A 15,272-nucleotide genomic window follows, 5' to 3' on the forward strand; every position below is an offset into this window, starting at 1 on the left:
AACTTGGTGAGCCTCCACCCAGCAAACTATTCTAGGAAATAATTTGATGAGTGAGGTGTTTTGTATTCATATTTCAGCAAACCAGTAATCTCCCTGAGTACTGCTGCTGAAGGCTGAATGCCCCGGAAAGTTTGCCATCCCATCTCCATTAGTGCACAACCACCGAGTTTGACAGATGAAAAGATGCATTGTCAACAGAATCATTTTTTGTTTTCTTTTAAACGGCGTTTCCTTGCTTGTTATAAAGATCAGTAAATCTTTGTTCGTTTCAACTTTGATGAGGCTATGAGCTGTTGTAAAGCACAGAGCTGCATCCTAACTTAGGGAGTATGGAAGTGGGAAATTGGAAGTGAGAGTCAATGATGATCAAATATGGCCCCAAACTGAGAAGTTCCTCCTCCACCTGGAAGAAAAACAGCACTGGGAGCATATACCCTTCTTTCCACTAAGAGAAGAGATTAGATTCACTGGTATGTTTTCGGTATAGCAGCCTGTGGTGTGACAATGGCAAATGATACAACTTCTGTGCCACTCCTCCCTCCAACCAGACATACACTTGATACAAAGGAGAGCCTGAAGGGGTGGAGGGTAGGTAGGTGAAGCCTTGAGGGGACATAGCAAGTTGGGCACCTCCATTTTCATGGTATCAAATACAATCAGTTCTAATCTACTTGGGAGCTGAGTACACTCTCAGTTCATAAAACACCATAAGCAATATTTCATTTCCTAAATGCAAGGACATAAAGGAAATTTAATTTTTTTAGGGAAAAACTCTCCTGAAATCAAATGAGTTAATTTTGTATTGAATTCTTACCATGCAGTTGGTGCTGAGCCAACCAAGCTCCTTACATGCTTTTTTTTTTTTGCTCACAAAAAGCTTACCATAGGTCCATAAAATAGCCATTATTTCATCATTTCAAAAATGAAAAACTTAAGACAGTGACTTGCCCAGAAGTCCACAGCTGAGCCAAAAATTAAGCCAAAGTTTTGTTTGTTTCTTTTTAAGAGCCAGAATTACTTTTTTTTAATTTTTAAAATATTTTTATTTATTTTTGAGAGAGAGAGCGAGTGGGAGAGAGGCAGAGAGAGAGACACACAAAATATCTGAAGCAGGCTCCAGGCTCTGAGCTGTCAGCACAGAGCCTGATGAGAGGCTCAAACTCACAAGCTGTGAGATCATGACCTGAGCAGAAGTTGGACATTCAACCGACTGAGCCATCCAGGCGCCCCAAGAGCCAGAATTATTGACAAGTATATTATATTGTCCATATAGTAACCAAATAAAACTAATGTAACTAGCATGCAGTTATATTATAATTAGTTTATATTATGTTATAATTAGTCTTATAATTAGTTTGTATTATGTTTATATTATAACTTGTTTTGATATAAAAATTTTACAATTTTTATTTTTAAAAATCACAAGATGGGGCGCCTGGGTGGCGCAGTTGGTTAAGCGTCCGACTTCAGCCAGGTCACGATCTCGCGGTCTGTGAGTTCGAGCCCCGCATCAGGCTCTGGGCTGATGGCTCGGAGCCTGGAGCCTGTTTCCGATTCTGTGTCTCTCTCTCTCTGCCCCTCCCCCGTTCATGCTCTGTCTCTCTCTGACCCAAAAATAAATAAACGTTGAAAAAAAAAATTAAAAAAAAAAATAAAAAAAATAAAAATCACAAGATGATGAAGTTTTCAAAGTAAACATTGTACGACAATGAAAAATAACTCTATAAAAAATGGCTAAAATTCCTACTATAAACAGCATCAAGATTCACTTTCAAAAGCAGTGATCCCACTGAAAACCAAAAAGGGGGGGGAAAAAAGACAAAATAAACAGAGATTTGACACAGGTGGGTTGTAAGGGCTCAGGTATTCTTCTTTATACTTCTCTCTATATTTTTATGTATGTTTAAAATATTTTACATAGAAATATGTTCATAAAAACCAGATCATTACTTATGCAGAACTTCCTCATTCTGTATTCTGGCCATAATCCTTTCCTTGACTATTCCCCAGGTAACCTGTGCTCTGACTTTGTGTCTACATCACAGGCATAACCAAAAATAACTTAAAAAAAGAATATATATGAGGCAAAAACCTATCTTAAGTAATAAGAAAATATAAAAAGATGCTAGGGACAGATGATTTAATAAATTCTTTTAAAATCCCATGCAATATAACAGCAAAAACAACAACAAAGCTTCCAAATTAATTTTACAAATTTAGTACAAACCTAATACCAACAGATGAAAAATACAAAGAGAAGGCAGGAAAGGGCATAGGGGAAGAAGGGAGACACTAAGAGAAATTTAAAAGAAAATAAATTAAGAACAATATATTTATGAATATAGATGGAGACAAATGTTAAATAAAATTATGGCAAATTTAATTAAAAAGTACATTGAAAAAAATCAACCCCCACCAAAGAAATTTTACTCTCATGAAATGGAAGGAAAAGAGTACCTAATATATATAAATATACACATGCACACACACACATATACACACACGAATCTTTCTCAACCATAGAAAAGAATGAAATCTTGTCATTTGCAATGACATGGATGGAGCTAGAAAGTATTATGCTAAGCAAAATAAGTCATTCAGAGAAAGACAAATACCATATAATTTCGCTCATAGGTGGAATTTTTCTTTTTTAATGTTTATTTATTTATTTTGAGAGAGAAAGAGAGAGAGAGAGGGAGGGGTTGAGGCAGAGAGAGAGAGAGAGGGAGGGGTTGAGGCAGAGAGAGAGAGAGAGAGAGAGAGAGAGAGAGAGAGAGAGAGAGAATCCCAAGCAGGCTCCATGCTTAGCATGAAGCCCGACGTGGGGCTCAATCCCACAACCATTAGACATTGACCTGAACTGAAATTGAGTTGAACGCTTAACTCAGGCACCCCTCATATGTGGAATTTAAGAAACAAAACAGATGAACATAGGGGAAAAAAAAAGAGAGACAAACCAGGAAACAAATTCTTAACTATAGAGAACAAACTGAGGGGTACTGGAGGGGAGGTGGGCAGGGGAATAGGGTAAATGGTTGATGGGTATTAAAGAGGGCACTTATTGTGATGATCACTGGGTGTTATATGTAAGTGTTGAATCACTAAATTCTACACCTAAACTAATATCACACTGTATGTTAATAAACTTGAAAAAGAAAAAAAAGAGGTATCTAATAAATCTAAATAAAAACTTGAAAAAGGGGGGGTAGCTAATAAATTTAACACTAATTCTTGATTTTTTTAAACATCCACAGTAAACTAGAAGTAGATGGATATTTCCCGAACATGGTTTTAAAAATATTATCTGTTGTATTAGTTAAGGGAACACTAGTTGCTGCAAGAGATAAACCCTAAAATCTCTGTGGTTCAATAAAATATGTTTATTTTTTGTTCCTAAGATGTCCAAACACTGGCAATGTCAAAGCAGGTGAAGAAAGGTGGTTTTAGGAGGGTAGTGTGTAGATGTGTAGATGTGCTGTCCACGTGATCATTCAGAGATTTAGGCTAATGGAGCCCCTGCCAACTTCATTACATGACCTCAAAGGCTACCTTGAGAACTGACATCTAATCAGCAAACAGGGAGCAAGAGAAGATGATACATGAGATATTTGTGACATGCATTATGTCAAGAAGTGGCACCCATCACTTCCACTAGCATCCTGCTAATTAGGGCTGACTCACATGGTTGCTTCTAACTGCAAAGAAGTCTGGAATGTGATCTATTTGTGTGCCAGGAGAAGGGAGAAACAGGTTTGCATAGCTAGCCAGCTTCTGCCAAGTTTATCCTCCTGGTCATCATATAGCCTTTCACTCTTCTTCCAACACGGAGTTATGTATCTTCTTCCCAAGAGAAACAGTTCAAAAGCCCATACAGTCACTGAATCTGACCTAGAATCAATGATCTCCAAGAGATGTTCTTTCTCTATCTGGTAATGGTGTGGTCTGAGAGTCCAGCAACCTATAAACTAAAATGATAAATTACCTGCCCATTTCCCTCACACACATATGTCACTCCATAAAAAGGGAGTCCTACTTTCCATATTCAACTCCTTTTTGTCTTTTATCCTCATCCTATTCTTGGTATTTGGAAATACTCTCGTCTAAGTAACAACCTCAATCTCTACTCGATAGCAAATTGTAGTTTTCATCTCTCAAAAGCTGCCTCGAGCCACCCTATTTAAATGCTGTTTCTGATTCCATTTGCTCCACCTGCCCTTTTGCTCCTTCTGCTGCTATTATTCCCATCCCCGATGCAGAGTTTATAAGCCTTTATAAGCCTTGCTAAGAAATCTGCACTTGACCCTAGATAGCTACCAAAGAATTTTAATCATAAGCATGATAACATAATAAAATTTGCATTTTAGGAAAATCACTCAGCAGTAGGGAGAATGGTTTGAATGGACATAAACTGAAGCAGAAGACATTCAGAGTAAGCTAGAAGAACAAAGAAGAAGAAGGAGGAAGAGGAGGGGGAAAAGGGGGAGGGGGAGGGGAAAGGGGAGAGGAAGAAGGAGGGAGAGGGGAAAGAAGAAGAAAAGAAGGAGGGCTAATTTGGGGCCTTGTTATTATCAGTGAAATAAAATACAATTTTAGAAAAATTACTGTATCTAAGAGACCTTGAACATATCAGCTCAGGAATATTAAAGCTCCTTCATTTGTCTTGTAGAAATAGAGAAAAAGATGAGCTAAATAACATCTTCATTTAAAATTAAAAATCATTGGGGTGCCTGGGTGGCTCAGTTGGTTGGGTGACTGACTTCACTCAGGTCATGATCTCACAGTTTGTGAGTTCGAGCCCTGCATCGGGCTCTGTGCTGACAGCTCAGAGCCTGGAGCCTGTTTCGGATTCTGTATCTCCTCCTCTCTCTACCCCTCCCCTGCTCACGCTCTGTGTCTCTCTGTCTCTCAATAATAAATAAACGTTAAAAAAATTAAAAATCATCTAACATTGAATTTTATACTCACCCTGAATGTAAGAAAGATAGACTATTAGTTTGTTTACAAAGGATTCATTAACTAATTTCAAGCAGGATTAATTTTATTACCCTATTATTTTACTGTGTCTAGCAAGTCTAAAAATAATGGATTAACTCTTTAAGGATTAACAAAAGGTAAGTAAGTTCTATTTGAATTTTTTTCTTAGAGGCCCAGAATTCTAAATTAAATATTATCTTACCATGCATTGTTAATAAATTGTTTCATTGAATAAGATAAGGTATGTGAAAGCATAAACATAAAGTACAACATTTATTGAAGTCTTCTTTGTACAAGGCACGATACCAAGATAGAAAGAAGAGAAAAATATGTATTCCATCTTAAAGGAACGTTTATACTAACATATATACCAAAAAAGAACTCAATGTAAGATGAATATCTTCCTATGCCAGAAAAGTACATAGGAAGCATTTGTGATTGCCCTGTAAATACAATCACTTTGGCCAGAAAAAATAAATCAGATTCCAAACCGAGGATTTATAAGTAACTGAGCAGATCAAAATAGGCCCCAAATCTACCCTATCCCCTTTCTACTTAAAGAAATATCCTAAGAAAACATCAAAGCCTAATGAAAGGAATGAAAGCAGTAAGTGGAGTACAACTGACAATATTATTGACACAGGAGAATCATGGATTTTGAAGCGTAGGACATTAGCATCTTGCTCACAGTACAGAAGTAGAAACTGAGGGCTAGGGTGGTTACATGGCTAGCCCAGATTCACACAGTTTTTCAAATCTGAAGATGTAATGTAGCAATAGTCTTTTTGTTTTACCAAATTGACAGGTAGAAGAATAGTCCTCCTAGACAAAACTCAATATTTATGCAGTAGGTATTTTCTGCATTTAGATGTAATCCAGTTCAAACCTTTTCCAGTTTATGAAAGTATCTTAAGAGAAAGGAGAGTTTCAGAAAGAATATCTTCAATCTTTAATCTCTTCTACTTTCCTATCCCAATGCTGTGGTAAGGACAATCTAAAGCAAAAATTATCTAGGAAACTGAAGACCCCCTTTATGCTAAGACACTAGAAAACCCTGTGGCATCAACATTCTTGTCTTAGTCTATTTGGGCTGTTACAAAATATACTATAGACTAGATGGCTTATAAACAACCTAAATTTATTTCTCATAGTTCTAAAGGCTAGAAGTCCAAGATCAAGGTGCCAGCACATTCATTGCCTAGTGAGGACATACATCTTCATTCACAGATGGCACTTTTTCGCTACATCCTCCCATTGCAGAAAGAGAAAAGGAGGTTTTGGGGGCTACTTTTAAAAGGGCACCAATCCTATTCATGAGGGCAGAGCCCTCTATGATAAAACATCATAGAGAACTCATAAGGGCTGTGCCTCATATTGGGGAAAAATTAGTCATAAACTAAATTCTGCTCTTATATCCCCTGACAAAGCATAAAAGCAAAACTTGAAAGGATCAAACTGGTTTCAAATAACTTAGTTACACTCCAAGATAAGCTCAAGAATATTTACAGGAACACAAAAATATTTGAAGCCCAACAAAGTAAAATTTACAATGTTGGCAATCAAATAAAAAATTATCAGGAATTAAAACAATCAGAAAAACACAATCCATCATAAGGAGAAAAATCAATCCATTGAAATTGACCCAGAGATGATACAGATAACAAGACACAGATTATTAGGACATTAAGGCATAACTGAATTCATATACTCAAGAAACTAGAGGAAATATTGAACATGTTAAATAAAGATATGAACAATATAAAAATTATGCCAAATAATTTTCCCTATCCTACATTAGAAAACCACAATGTGTGAAATGAAAAATACACTGGAAATGATTAACAGCAGAGTAGACATATAGAAGGAAATATTGCTGAACTTGAAGACATAGCAATAGGAACTATCCAAAATGAAACAAAGAGGGGGAAAAAACTGAAGAAAAATTTAAAAAGAACACAAATAAGCTGTGGGACTACTGTAAGACATCTAAAATATGTGTAATGTTGGTTCCCCTCAGAAAGGAAAGAATGGTAGAGAAGACTATTTGAATAATGGTCAAAAGTACTCAAAAATTTGATGAAAAATGTAAATTCATAGATCCATGAATGCAACAAACCTGAAGCACAAAAAAAAAAAAAAATGAAGAAAATTACACCAAAACATGTCATGATCAAATTGCTTAAAATCAGGAATGAAGAAAGGATGGGAGCAGGGGAAGGCATATGACACAATCAGGAACACCAATAAGGATAACTGCAGATTTCTTGTTGGAAATAATGCAAGCGAGAAGACAGTATAGCAGCAACTTAAAACACTAAGAGGAAAAAAATGTCAGTCTACAATTCCATACGTATGAATAAACAAAATGAAGTGAAGACGTTTTCAGACATACAAAGCAGAAAGTGTGCATCACCAGCATACCTGCATTAAAAGAAATGTTAGAAGAAGAACTAGGAATGATAACAGATGAAAATTTAGATCAACACAAAAACTTGAAGAGCGCTAGAAATGACAACTATGTGGGTAAATACAAAAGATCTCTCTAATTATTTAAATTGAAAAATAATTGACTGTCTAAAACAAAATAATAATTCATTATAAGGTTTAAACACATGTAGAAATACATGTAAAATGTAAAATGTATGACAATAACCCAAAGCCTGAGAGGCTTTGCAAAGTTTTTACACTACATGCAAAGTGGTATAATATCCCTTAAAAGTAAATGGTAATAACCTAAAAATGTATATGATAACCCTTAAACTCTGAAATATTATAATAAAGAGCAGTAGCTAATAAGCCAAAAAAAAAGATAAAATGTAATCTTTTAAAAAAATTAATACAACATAAGACAAAAAATAAGAAAAAAAGGACAAAGAACAGAAGGCACAAATAAAACACCAACAGCAAGATAGTAGATTTAAACCCAACCATGTCAGTAATTACACTAAATGCAAATGATCTAAACATTCCAATTAAAAGGCAGATTGTCAGTTTGGATTAAAAAAGCAAGGCATATCTATATGATGCATGCCTTCAAGAAGCCCACGTTAAATATAAAGACACATATAGGTTAAAAGTAAAATGATGAAAAACGATTTACCATGATAACATGAGTTAAAAGAAAGAAAATTGGTATGTTGGTATTAATATGAGACAAAGTAGATTTCACAGCAAAAAAAAAAAAAAATCACCAGGATAAATGAGGGCCTTTTCATAATGATAAAGGGATAAATTTCCTTAAAAAGACGTAATGATCCTAAACATATATACACTTAATAAAAGGACTCAAAATACATGATAGTTTTTGAGTCCTTTTATTAAGTGTATATATGTTTATATATCAATACAGGATGAAATATCAAATCCATGATTATAATCAGAAATTTCAACACCCAACTCTCAATAATTGATAGAACACATAGAAATCAGTAAGGGTATAGAATACTTCAACAATACTACCAATCAACCTGACATAAGTGACATTTCTAGAATATTGCACTTAACAGCAGAATACCTTTTGTTTTCAAATGTGCACAGTATATTTATGAAAATCACCCGTATTCTGAACCATTTAAAAAATGCCAACAAATTTTAGGGGCGCCTGGGTGGCGCAGTCGGTTAAGCGTCCGACTTCAGCCAGGTCACGACCTCGCGGTCCGTGAGTTCGAGCCCCGCGTCGGGCTCTGGGCTGATGGCTCAGAGCCTGGAGCCTGTTTCCGATTCTGTGTCTCCCTCTCTCTCTGCCCCTCCCCCGTTCATGCTCTGTCTCTCTCTGTCCCAAAAATAAATAAATGTTGAAAAAAAATTTTAAAAAAAATGCCAACAAATTTTAAAGGACTCAAGTAATACAAAATATATTCTCTGAGCACAAATACAATTATAAATCAGTAAGAGAAATATCTCTAAAATATCCTCGAATATTTTAAAACTAAATATCATACTTTTAAATATGTCATGGGGCTCATGAAATTAGAAATTAGACAGTATTTTGAACAGAATGAAAATGAAAACAAACATGACAAGGTTTGTAGGATTTGGCTAAGGCAGTACTTAAAAAAAAATTTCAAGTATACTACCAACACTTATATAGAAAAGAATAAATGTGTCAATCAACAGCCTGAGTTAAGAAATTAAAACAAGAACAACAAAACCCAAAGCAAGAAGAAGAAAGGAAATAATAAAGACCAGAGTGGAAATTAATGATGTAGAAAACAGAAGAACAATAGATAATATCAGTGAAAACAAAGCTGATTCTTGGTAAAGATTGATAAAATTGACAAACTTCAAGTCAAACTGATCAGGGAAAAAGAGAAGACAATTATAGCAGTATCAAGAACGAGAGGGGTAACATCACTAAAGGCTCTACATTTATCTAAAAAGATCATAAGGGAGTATTATAAAAAACATTATGCCAAAAAATGTGATAACTTAATGAAATGGACAAATTTTTCCTGAAAGACACAAACTATCAGAGCTCATTCAAGAAAAATAGTAACCACAATGCATTATATCTACAAAATAAATTAAATTTGTAATTAAAATTTCTTTCACAAAGAAAACCTCAAACCCAGACTGAGAGTAAAGTAAACCCGTGAGCATATATTTTCTTCAAGAAGTTTCTATAAATAGAATCACCCATAAGCTAACCATTTACTCAGCTCCCAGATCACTTTAGGTTGCATTTGTTTCTAAATACTTTGGGGGTGGTGGGGTGTGGGGAATGGTTTAGGTAGCTTTTAAAGACATAATGGAAATAATGAATGAGATTCATATTTCCAAATACAAAGCTTTCCTTTTTCTGTACCCAAGATAAATTTGGCAACTGCTACATATTTAAATAAATCTAAGGATAAATACATTTGGTAGTTGACCATGAAAGAAATAAAGCATAATGATAACTTTAATATAGAAAAATGATTTATTATAGTCCCCCCTCCCCATCTGCTGCATTCCCATCAATATTCCCAATGTAAAATCTAAGAAGTGGAGAGTTTTTCTGCTGAAGAGATTTTAAACATATGAGTTAATTTTGCATTCCCTGTGGAGGTCTGCAAATTGACATAGGAGATTAGAGTTGTATATTTTGTTTATTAAGAGGGTTTAAGCACTGATTTTGGATGCTTCTTGTTATAAATTCATCTATCAATCTATCATTACTTCTCATTACTCCTGCCAGTGACAGGGACAATCAGAAATGGGTACCTTTTTTGTGTGTGTGTAAAAGATCTTTGTAATAATCAATTTCACAACATCCTCATGAAGCAGCTTTTTATTATGATACCTTACAGATCAGGAAGCTAGAAAAGGAAGTTATGCAAATGTATAAGGTAATTGATATTAGAAAGACATTTTGAAGTTTTGACTATGTGCTTAATCTGTGAAGTTACTAATATGGCTGTGAGGCCCTGGGCTTAAGTAAATGCAGTGAGGAGGAGGGTAATAGAAACTAGAAGGTTGGGAGAGCAATGGAGCTATGTGTGATTGGGGAAAGCAGAGCAGGATGAGTCTAGTTTGAGATATGTTGAGTAAGAGAAGCCAGCAATATGTGTGATGATGTCTGATATGTGACAAGGTCTGATATGAAGCAGAAGTTATCTGACTAGAGTTGGCTTAAAGATCAGTATTCAAGATAAGAATGCCTGAGTCATTAGAAGATTGAGATTCTTGCCCTAATATGTTTGCTATCACAGATCAAATAGTAACGAATATAAATATTATTTTTAAAGAAAACAAGGTAAGCTTCAAGCATATAAGGAGGAGAATAATTCAGAAATCATTTCATTACTGTTACTTGATACTAGATAATTATGCTTCACAGGAATGATTCCGTGGGATGGTAGTGGGAGGAATGTCTTCTGTCTGACAGATTCTCTCTGAATGATCCAAGCAGACACTCTGTCTGGAAATCCAGATAATCTGAGTTGGAACTCCAAAGTCCCTGCTTGACCACTCCTTTCACACTGTATAACAAAAGCTTTTCTGCAGTATAATAAGTTATGTGGCTATCAGGTTTTTTTCTGTAATATCATTGTTAAAAACTACTGTATAAACATTTTAAAAACTATTTATAGACCCAAATATTTTTTCCTTGAATATATTCACTTCTAACTCAGAAGAATATACAATAAAAAGTCTTCTTTCCTCCATTCACCAAGCACTCCAAGTTTCCCTCTCAGGAGCAACCAACATTATAAGTTAAAAAAAAAAAGGGGGGCACCTGGGTGGCTCACTCAGTTAAGCATTCAACTCTTGGTTTCCGCTCAGGTCATGATCTTGTGGTTTCATGGGTTTGAGCCCCACATTGGGTTCTGAGCCGGCTGTGCACCCGGCAGAGCCTGCTTGGGATTCCCTCTCCCCCTCTCTCTTCCCCTCCCCCACTCACACTGTCTCTGTCTCTCTCAAAAAAACTTTAAAAATAAAAAAAATATATTTAAAAAGAGAAGAAGATACTTTTTTTTTTTGATGGTTTGCTATTACGTTACAGGAAGAAAAAATTGGTAATTGAGTTTTATATGGTGGTTCTTCCAGAAAGATCATGGCTATTAAGTTATGAAATAATGTTACAACATTAAGTTATGAACTAATACATTTGTCTTTCTAGTTTGTAGCTGTTCATAACCATGAAGGAAGCTCTGTAATAAAACTTTGTTTTGCCCCATTTCATATTGTTAAAATTCTATAACTTAAAAAAAATTAACCTTGAGTACTGTTGCCACTCCCTCAAGTTGCACATGATTAAATCTATATACAGAGAAAAGACTGCCCCAAAAGGGGAGTTAGTATCTTATATTAGTTATTGTATATTGTATATTATATATATTTATATATAATATATTATAATATATTATATATTTATATAATATATATTATATTTATATAATTATATATTAATATCTTATATTATAAATAGAATAATAAATATTCTATTTATTAGAGAATACTCAAATTCTTACCAAACATAAAAATATATATATAAAGGAAGTTAGAATTCCCTGTATAAAATCCCCAAAAGAACCATATTCCTGGAAAAAGATGGAATAATTTTGACTATATTTTTTTAATTAAAATTTTTTAAGTTGATAGTGACCTACTGAAAGCAACAAGAATATTTTAAAGACCATAAATCCCAGAAAGGAAAAAGCAAGCTTACCTGCTTAATGAATTAATGTCTAGCAACAGACAAATACAGACATAGTTCCATGAGGCTATTTTCAAGTTTACAATATTCATTTCTTCTAATGTCTCAATCTTTACCTGAGCCGATATTGTGCAATTTTATAGGGGAGAGATAACCTGATCCTCGGTTAAAGAGAATACTCCAGTTAGAAAGGTTTACTGAAGATTCAAAGATGTTCTGTGCCAGGGGCGCCTGGGTGGCTCAGTGCTGACAACTCGGAGCCTGGAGCCTGCTTCAGATTCTGTGTCTCCTTCTCTCTCTGTCCCTTCCCTACTTGTGCTCTGTCTCTCTCTGTCTCTCAAAAAGACATAAATGTAAAAAAAAAAATGTTCTGTGCCAAAGTTAAATTATATAAATCAACTATAGGATGGAAAGTATTCCAAACCTTCCATTCTTTGAGTATTCATGACTTGTAAGACTCAGCTTAATGTACATTAAATGTGACACAAAAAATGTTAATTAGCATAAATTCTGACTCAAAACCTGGGGAGATAAATGGGAAGTAAATTTAGAATCATAAGGTTTCTAAAGGACCTTAGACACTATAATCTGATTCTCTTATTATATGAGAAAACTGGGACCAAGATTACACAGTATGCTAAAGAATCTAGAACTTTAACCCAGGTAATCTGACAATTAGATCAATGCATTCTCTAATAGAGATAACATAATTTTTCTAATTGTCTTTAATAGATTATTTCATATTCTTCTATTGGTGAATAATTTCCATGAAGTCTTGTCTAAATTTCTAGATTAGTTAAGTGCTCTTCCTCTCTTGGGTTCCCAAACAACCTCTTTAGTACAGTTTATTGGCATCTGAGGAGCATGTCTGCCCATACCAGATTGTAAATTCCCTGAGCATTGGGACTGACTCGATCCTCATTGTACCCTATTAGCTAGTACAGTGCTTGACACACTCTGAATAGATAATAAAAAATACCAGTTGAATAGATCTTTCCTTGAAATCCTTCAATGGCTCACCATGATCTGATCTTTGCCTGCTTCTCTAACCTCACATCCCCAAGTTGTAGCCATCAGATTATGCTTAGATTTAGTTCTGTGCAAAGATCAGTTTCTTATTACATAGTTCTATCTAAGCAATTTCTTTCTCTTTCTATCTCTCCACCTCCACACACATACACACGTATCCCACTTTATTAACTCTCTGGAATCATTTTCTCTTGGAAGTCTTTCCTGACTCATGACCTCTTCCAGCCTAAATTGGATTCATGCCCTTCCTCTGAGCTCCAGAGGAGCTCCTCCTTGTGCACCTATTTCTGCACTATACACATTACGTTGTAAAGTAATTATGCAAAACTCCAACCAAGTTCTCTTTTATTCACGTTGGTACCCTCCAAAATTAGTACACTGTCTGGCACATAGATGATTTAAAAATGTGATTTGAATAAAAAGAACACGTAACAGAGAAGGCATCTTAGCACAGGGTGTATTTTAGGGAGGGGATAGATGTGTAAATGCAAATAATGGAATATTTAATATATTTTTTCTAAGAGAGGAAGAACTAAAGGAATAAAAAAGCCTTTCAGTTTTGAGCCTATAAATTCAAATCACAAAATAAACAATAAAGGCCCTTATGAGAAAGGATATTAAAATGGTGTTTGGCTATTTAAAAAAAGAGATTAGGAACCAGGAAAGCAGACCATTCATGCAAATGCTAATATTATTATTAAATAATAATAGGATAACAGGGCACACAGAATCATGTTAGAAATACATACTAAGATGAAGAAAAACCAGAAGATAAATTATATTCAAAACCTATCCCTCAAATGGCCTGGGCTACGGGGCATCATTACAGATGGTCCCTTACTTATGATGGCTTGACTTACCACTTACAACTTTACTATGGTGAGAAAGTGGTAAGAATTCAGTAGAAAACAAACTTCAAATTTTGAAAAAATAATTTTTTTGGCAGAATGCAGTATACTGTCACAATACTGGGCAGTGGTAGTGAGCCAAAGCTCCCAGTCAACCATGCGATCCTGAAGATGAACAACCAATCCACTTAGAATCATTCTGTTTTTCAATTTCAGTACAGTATTCAAGAAATTATATGACATATTCAACATTTTAGTATAAAATAGGCTTTGTGTTACATGGTTTTGCCCAACTGCAGGCTAATGTAGGTATTCTGAGCACATTTAAGGGAGGCTAGGCTAGGCTGTGTATGCTTTGTAAGTTAGATGTATTTCATACATTTTCAACTCAATATTTTTTTATTTTTATTTTTATTTTTTTGAGAGAGAGAGAGAGAGCGCGCAAGTAGGGTTGGGGCAGAGAAAGGGAGACACACAATCCCAAGCAGGCCCTAGGCTCTGAACTGTCAGCACAGAGCCCAACAAGGGACTCAAACCCACAAACAGCAAGATCATGACCTGAGCCCAAGACCTGAGTCGAGGTCAGATGCTTAAGTGACTGAGCCACCTAGGCACCCCAATTTTTTTTAAGTATTTATTTCCAAAGAGAGAGTGCACTACCAGTGGGGTAGGGGCAGAGACATGGGGAGAGAATTCCGAACAGGCTCTGTGTTGTTGGAGCAGAACCTGACAGAGGGCCTCGTCAGACACCATTGAGATCATGACCTGAGCTAAGATGGAGAGTGGGATGCTTAATCAACTGAGCCACCCAGGCACCCGCAACGCACAATATTCTCAATATATGATGGGTTTATAAGGTCATAACTCTGTCATAACTCAAGGAAGATCTGTATTCCCAAATAAGTGCACAAACCCTTTTCTTTTGAATTCATTTTTATTAAAACATACCTACAAAATTTACCATTTTAACCTTTTTATAACTACAGTTCAGTGCCATTAAGTACGCTCATTGTTCTACACCCATCAACACTATTCACCCTCCAAATTCACTTTTAACACACACCACAGCCACAATTTCCTTTTTTTCATTAACTTTGCTTTAGTAACACAGCTACAAAAAATTCGCCTGGATTACATTCAGAAACCGGGATGAGAAAGTAAATCACAAGATTATCCTTCACGGGCTAACCAAATCATAGGCTTCTTTTAATGGAATTTCAAAGCTAAAGACTTCACTTCATCGCCCCCTCTCCCCGCCTTTGTGGGCATCAGTAACCTAGCAG

Source organism: Lynx canadensis, chromosome B2, assembly GCF_007474595.2.
Source record: "Lynx canadensis isolate LIC74 chromosome B2, mLynCan4.pri.v2, whole genome shotgun sequence".
Classification (NCBI taxonomy): Eukaryota; Metazoa; Chordata; class Mammalia; order Carnivora; family Felidae; genus Lynx; species Lynx canadensis.